At 35.0% G+C, this 5,695-nt stretch overlaps 1 long non-coding RNA gene across 1 annotated transcript; it reads left to right on the top strand.

The window, feature by feature from the left end:
- Positions 1-3,753: 3,753 nt before the first annotated feature.
- Positions 3,754-5,695, top strand: LOC106313880. The gene is made up of 4 exons (XR_001264508.1): positions 3,754-3,967; positions 4,039-4,198; positions 4,375-4,615; positions 4,701-5,695. It is a non-coding gene; the product is annotated as an uncharacterized LOC106313880 (long non-coding RNA).

Below are 5,695 nucleotides of genomic sequence, written 5' to 3'. Positions count from 1 at the left end.
GTTGTTTTCCTCGGTGATACATTCACCGAGACCTTTGGATTTCAATATGATCTTGGTATCAAGCGCCCACTGAAGGTAATTGTCTCCAGAGACATTTAGGGCAGCAAAATCCAAGTTATTGATTTTCGACATCTGAAATCATAGATTATAATATAGGTCTGTTGAAATAGGGTTTTCGGTTTAAAACAAACAAGCAAGCCTAATGGCCAAGACATATGCCTCACGGCCAAGACAGAAGCCGCACGGCCATGGATGTATTCAGTTCAATCTCATGCATTTAGTTTGACATGTAACTACAATCCTAACAATCATAGTTTCTATATGATGCAATCAAACAAACGTCCAATCAAAGAAACAAGCCACACGGCTACTTGATCAAAATCCAATAACATTTCTAAGATGAAGATCTAAGTGTAATTTGCAATCAATCAGGAGTGGTCAAATTCAGGTATGAAAGCAATAAGGCCATACGGCCACAAGGTGATATAATCAAGAACTTATCAAGTCTATTTAGGGTTTCAGTTTAAACAAGTCAAGCAATTCAGATTCGAGTTTAAACAAACCTAGCAATATTTCTAGGTGATCAAAACAAACAATTAAGTTTCAAATCAAATTTAAAACCGATTTCCAATATAGGGTTTTAGGGATTTCGTAACTTTGATCTTTGATCACAGGGATTTCATTTGAGATTCAAAACCTTTTAGGTTATGATTTTAATTGATCAATGGATCAATCTCAATTTAGGGTTTAAGGGATCGGACTTATTCGAGCTCTGATTTACTCTTTTAGGGTTTGATCTATTATCCTAGGGTTTTATCTTAGAGATTAGTTTTTAGGGTTTCAATCTTTACAAACAATCCAAATTCAATTCTCATGTTCTTAGAATTAGGGTTACCTTTTGTTAGTAGATTGTAGAACCCGGACCACCAAGAGAACCTCGAGCTGGATGATCGGACGCGAGCTAGAACTAGCTGGATTGCGAGCTGGAACGGTCGCGTGCTGAGGCGTGAGCGAGACGAGACGCGTCTGATCGGGAAACGCGAGCAGGCTGCTTCCTATCGGGTCGCGAGCTGGATGATCGGGGAACGCGAGCTATAGCTGTCCGGGATGCAAGCTGAGAACGGATGGAGTCGTCTGAGCTGAGGTCGGATGAGGCTGAGACAGTAATGCTTGATGGAACGGACAGGATGCGATCGGGTTAGGGTTTAGATGGGTCGCCGGCTAGTTTAGGGTTTCGGAGTTTTTCGATTAGGTTTTTAGGCTCAGGGTGTTTAGGGACTATCGTGCTGATAACGTGTTGTAAAACAAACGGTTTTGAGACTGAATGTTTCTATGTTTCATTAATGTTCCCTTTATATAGGGGATTACAAGATAAGTAAAAAGGAAAGTATCCAAAACCTAAACCAACTAGGATTAGGAAAAACTACTAATACATAATATGGAAAGATTACAAAGAAATGAAATCCTAATCATACAAGGAAAAGAAAAACATGTATGTGGCCGCCTCTCTCTCTCCTCAATGTGGCCGACTCTCTCTTCTTTCTTTCTCTCCTGTGGATGGGCCGGTTTATGGACCGGGCCGGTTATGGACATCTATCAATTGATTTATAACAATGCAGAGACATATTTATTTATTGATATAAATGGTGAGATACTCTTGAAAAATTCCCATTGTTGATGGTCTTAGTCGACCTAAAATTCTATAAAGGCACCATTAAAGTTTTAGTTTAAGTGGTGGGTTTATTAACATATCTTATCCGATACCCAAAATGATTACTTTTTTGGAGAAGTCATTTACGTCTTCTATCTGTTTTTTGTGTGGCATTAGGGTTTCTAAACCTTTTTAAATAATGTAACTACATTTGAAATGAAGTAAATGTATTTAATGAATGGTTAATGAATTGCGAAACCTTAAAATATTGGTCTCATGGCCAAAAATACATGGATGGAAGCAAGTAACAAAAAGAGTAATTCCTGACAGTCAAATCCGTGAGAAATCGGTCGGAAATGGCTATTTCCAACCGGTTTTCGACGGAATTGATGGTCAGTTCTATATAGTCGGAAATCTTCGTCTCAAAAGATATAAGTATGTCCAATATTAGTGAAATATTTCGAAATTGCTGTCAGAAAAGAAAATAGGAGAAGGTTGATCGGAAACTGCCCTCAATTCCTAAACCATGACTCTCAACCCACAACACTAAAATCAAGAGCTAACGCCAAGACAACGCTATAATCTGCAAAAAAAATTACATTCTATGAAAATCAAATCCCGTACCTTATGTAGAAGTCTTTAAAATATGCATATAAATATAAATTGAATTTTAGTTGGTTCTTATTTTCTTTATAAATTTTGATGATAAGAAGTTTGTCTTGTTTTCACCCCCTCTATAATAAGAGAAATAATGAACAATCATTTTTCTTCTTCTTGTTTTTACTGAATTATATTTTTATTGCACATAAACATTTAAAGATTACAAAATGATACACCAAAGCGACACAACAGATTTTTTTTGGAGTGAAAGCCCTAACTAACAACAAGAGAAAAAACTAGAGGTTGATTGTTTGTAGTTTTTAGACTAGTTTTTGGTTTTTGATCCTCCGATCAAGTTTTAGTTTTTAGTTGTTGTTTTTGTAAAAACTATTTCATTTGACAATCAAGCTTTCGCCAAAACGATTTTTTTTTTTTTTTTTGAAGAAACTACTACATTTTAATTAATTAATAATTAATAAATAAAATTTTCATAAAGATAAAATTATCATACATTTTTTGTACTTTAGATATCATTTAAAGAATAATGTTAAATAATTTATCTGTGTTTCATATCTCTAAAATAAATTAATATATTTTATAAATAATATTAATTAATTTTAAAATTAGTTATTAATTTCTATAAATAAAATAATTGAATCTTTTTGATAATTATTAGTCACATTAAAAAAACCAAAAATTAGAAAACATAATATGTTGTATTCATACAATATATTGTATTAATCTCGAAATATTTTCTATAATATAATTTTTAATATAATAATTAAAATATGTTATTGTATTTTATTTTGAATAATTATCACAATATTTTGATAAATTTTAATTGTAAATCTAAATATTTATTGATATTTTGTTGTATTATTTTAAAGTAATGTATTAATTAAGTTTTAAAAAATAAAAAAATACAGCAAAACTAAAAACCAAAATCAAAATCTAAAAACCAAAATCTAAAAACCAAAACTTAAAATCTAAAAATCAAAAACTAAAACTAGAAACTATCGAAACAATCATCACCTAACTAACTTTGGTTGGTACTCGGCAGCAAACGGACCAAAGTTATATCATCCAAACGACAACTACCAAGCTTAAAACCTCCAACAAGTAAAAAAAAACCCAAAAATCCTAAACCTAGAGTCAGAGCTTATGTCATAATATATATATACTAAAATATAATACCTAAATACATATACAAATAATACGAATTTCATCTTATATATTTTATAGCACTATTTAAATTGTTAAGACTTTTCGACATTAAAGACGTGTCTCATTCTCTCATGTTTTTTTTTTTAATTATCTATCTATTATTATAAAACACAGTTTACTCTTTCATGGTGCCTCCACGTCGTCGTCTGCCATGTCACTAAGTCGAGCTTCCACAGTCTTCCACGGGTCCAGCTTTACTAGACGCAGCGTTTCATTAAAGGGAATCAACGATTCTTTTGGGTTACCGTTAATTTTGTGGGCTTTTGGCATAGCCTGAATAAACCCAGCCCTAATTATCTTCTAACATGTCCAATGGAAAACTAGGGTTCATCTCCGCCATTGGAGAGATCAAGTTGCTGAGTTCGAGTTGATGAATCTGTTCGTAGGTTTCGATCACGTCGTCTGATCTTATTTCTCATCAACCGAAACGCTCTCAGTTACAGATTTGTGAATTTCCCTTCTGTAAGGCGGTGTCACTGAGCGTATAAAAAGGTAAGCCTTACCCCTCTCAAAACCATATTCTCGATCTCGAAAGTTCTTCTTTCTGATTTGAAATCCGGTAGTTGCTGCGGTTATGGGAGGCGAGAGACGTCAGGCGCAGTGGGGATTTCTTCTCGCTGACAAAGGGAAACCGGAACTGTTACGGGCTACCTTCAACCGATTCTTCTGGATTTCTTCTTAGATCGAGTTATGGGCGTCGATATGCTTCTCCTTGATGCCAAGGTAACTCCGGGGATTTAAAAAAACAAGCCCGGGTTTTTTCCTTTAATGTTTACAAATCTTATACCATTTGAGTCAAATCTCATAAGTAAGATTTTTGCTTGAGTAGAATTTAGTTTTCAACAATGTTTTTGTTTTAAAAAGTAGATTATTGTATGATAGTTTTAAACAATCTGCAGGATATTACTGAAGAAAACAAATCTTATCCATGCCCAACGGAGTGGTTATTCGGTGTTGATATTGTAAAGAAATAGGAAGAGTCTTCACGGTTTCACAGCAAGCCCAAATATACTTTGTTTTTGGATCATCTGGAGATTCCTTTGAGAAGAAAAGGAATAGAGTTCTTTTGGTTCGATGGGAAATTGGGTCAGAAGTCCGAAGAGAAGGTGCTGAAGGATTCAATGGAACCATCACAAAACAGTAAGTAAATGGATAAGTTTCTGATAAAAACTTTGTTTGAATCGAGCATAAAGCTAAATATATTTATGATTATATGATGTATCAGGTTCTGCTTCTGTCTCTGAAACCTGGAGTCGAACTAAATCTAACCGCATCTTCACACGTCTTCTTAACGTTACCATTTCTCTTCAACCTTACGTTAAAATTATGGAGAGATGATGGCTGCTCTGTTTTTTGAAATGCTTATGATCCATCAGCGGAAGAGCAATCGATCATATGAGAATTAATCCCGTAGACATAGCAGCAACACTGTTTAGAGTTCCGTGAGTGAGAACAAGATCATAATAGGCGGTACAATGCCTGCTTATTGAATCTTCTCTTGAACGGGACCCGAGAGCAGCTGTGGCAGCATTGTTCAATCTCTGCATTGATCAGGGAAACAAAGGCATAGAGATGATAGCCGGCATATTAGCTACATTGGTTGAGATGCTAAGCTTTGACAATAATCTTGGACCCATGATAGACTAGCGGTATATGTTTGATTGTAATGAAAGTTACATGGCTGTGGTTCCCATTGCTTGCACAATCCCAAGAAGATTGATAAATCCCTCCGGCTTAGAAAGAAGGTCAAACCCACTCAAAGTTGTGAGGTTTCAGTTAAAGAATAATAAGATGCCCTTGCCAAAAGTGCCAGTGAGGTTCGATCTTGATGATCATGAGCACGAACCAAAAGAGAAGTCTCTGGAAGAAAGAGAGGGTTTGAAAACTGTTGAAGGGGAGGTGGAAGTTATGAGGTTCAAATCAAGCTGACGAAGCAAAAAGCTCTAACTAAGGCTATTAGCTAACTGGGAAACGAGAGCGTTTGAATTTCAAGCATGTGGTGGACCAGATCGCAAGTGTTTCAGTTCATCAGCCTCAAGTCGATGTGGTGGTTGCTTACAGTGCTTTCACCTCTGTATGTTACATTTCAAGATTTTGTGGTTATGCTTAGATGCTGGTGAAAAACATTACTATAAATGTACACGTTTTAGAGATTGTAGTTAAATAGGATATATTGAAGGATTGTGGAAGTCGAGATAAGAAAAAAAATTATATTTAGGA

This window comes from Brassica oleracea, chromosome C9 (assembly GCF_000695525.1).
Source record: "Brassica oleracea var. oleracea cultivar TO1000 chromosome C9, BOL, whole genome shotgun sequence".
Lineage (NCBI taxonomy): Eukaryota > Viridiplantae > Streptophyta > Magnoliopsida > Brassicales > Brassicaceae > Brassica > Brassica oleracea.
Note: the sequence above shows the minus strand (reverse complement) of the source record. Positions and strands in the feature narration are given on the sequence as shown.